This window comes from Sinocyclocheilus anshuiensis, unplaced genomic scaffold (assembly GCF_001515605.1).
Source record: "Sinocyclocheilus anshuiensis isolate Anshui unplaced genomic scaffold, SAMN03320099.WGS_v1.1 C32958484, whole genome shotgun sequence".
Taxonomy (NCBI): Eukaryota; Metazoa; Chordata; class Actinopteri; order Cypriniformes; family Cyprinidae; genus Sinocyclocheilus; species Sinocyclocheilus anshuiensis.
The window spans coordinates 1-1,872 of record NW_015621095.1 but is presented as its reverse complement, the minus strand read 5'-3'; the positions used below and the strand labels follow the sequence as shown (position 1 = coordinate 1,872).

General features: G+C 33.4%; 1 long non-coding RNA gene across 1 annotated transcript; it reads left to right on the top strand.

The window, feature by feature from the left end:
- Positions 1 to 5: 5 nt before the first annotated feature.
- Positions 6 to 1,872, top strand: LOC107683124 (uncharacterized). The gene is made up of 3 exons (XR_001633667.1): positions 6 to 61; positions 1,073 to 1,181; positions 1,844 to 1,872. It is a non-coding gene; the product is annotated as an uncharacterized LOC107683124 (long non-coding RNA).

Below are 1,872 nucleotides of genomic sequence, written 5' to 3'. Positions count from 1 at the left end.
TCCTGTAGGTGACGAGTCATTGGATTCCCCTCATCAATGAAAGAACAGATAAGGACAGCAGGTGTGTGGCGTCCTGCCAGGTTCTTGGAGACCTCGGGTCTCTTGAAGTAGTGTTGAGATGTCATGTACAACAAAAATGAGATACAATGTATTTTTGCATAATTATATTTGCATAATCAGGGCTCAATGCTAAGGATTTCTTCTACTGGCCCAGTCGGGCCAGTGGTTCAAATTTTTACTTGCCCTGCCAAATTTTTTACTGGCCCCCGCCACAATTCTCAATTTAAATTTTGATGCTGCAGCAAAAAATGCTAGTCTAACTCTTAACTAATATAAATTTGAAACATTATTTGATTCACCTTAAATGTCTTATATAGCCTTTTGTTAATTGTATGACTTTTATTTATTCTGTTTTCACCATGAAGCTGCTGACATGACGTTAAAAAATAAATCCTTATGTATATGTGTGTGTGTATGTGTATATATATAATACAAACATTATTTAAGACAAGTAAACAGTCAATAATGAAAGAATAAATAATAAAATAATAATGAAAGAATAAATTACCAGCAATAGCACAATTAAATGCAACAGAATCATCAGTTGTATCGTGAGTGTCTTTCACACTGGCCCTTGGCCATTTGGGCCATTCTTATTGTCGAGCTCTGACAATATAACTATGCAAATATTGATTAAACGTCTGCTAAATAAATAAATGTATATAACTGTTTGACAGGTTGTTAGTGTCAGTTCAGCAAATATAAAAAAACTAACAATGTTTCCATGTACTCACTGCGTAGTTCATTTATTTTTGACTTTTATTTACTTTGTTCTTGCCATGAAGATAACCCTTCTGCTTTAAAAAATATAGATTATAAACATTTTTATAATTATATAAAAATAATCCATAATCTATGTACTTGTAATGTAATACTTGTATGTTCTCATATGTCCGTTTCCTGAGGAACATTGATGACATTTCTCTAGGGTTTTTTAATAATCAAAAAAAAAAAATTGAATTTCATTATGTCTGAAGCTATTAAATGTTTTAATGCTATTGTTTTGTCACAGAGTACCATTGATCCTGGTGGGGAATAAATCTGACCTGGTGGAGCACAGCAGCATGGAGACCATCCTGCCCATCATGAACCAGTACTCTGAGATTGAGACTTGTGTGGAGGTGAGAGATACACTCAGTCAGCACAGTGTGCTTCTGATCTAAATGTAGGTGACGGCGTGCTGTACATGCCTCTCAGAGCTCTAGAGGCTGTGAGACTGAGTGTGTGCAGAGGGGCAGTAGTGTCACGGAGGAGAGGGACATCACCCTTTGGGTCATGTGTCTGTCGCTCATTCCTGCTTAACTAGAGACATTGGTTTCAGTCTAAAAGGAAAGACAGAGCTCTCATGCAAGTATTTGCCTTTGTACATAATTTATAAAGCAATTATTTGAATGGCTTTACAATGTAAACTTAATAAAGTATGTAAATATTTTATTGTGATATTTTATAGGCATGTTCTTGTAGATCAGGCTTAAAATACCATTCAGTTTTATTCAAAATTGAACGTGATCCCTTCTCTTTTAAAGACCCCTGTCTGACACCAAAACAACAAAGTACCAAAACAATTATTATTTAGTGTTTACAATTTATTTCTAAATAATTCATATTCATTAAAATTAAGCCTTTTTAAATCAAAAGTGTTGATTATATTAAAAGCAGATGAAAAGAAATAGAAATAAGAATGCTGTACTTTTGCTGGATTTTTATTTATTTTTAAATATATGGAAGACATACAGTAAATCATAATGTTCTTTTCTGATGAAATGACTTTATTCATTCTTAGTGTTCAGCCAAAAACCTGAAAAATATCTC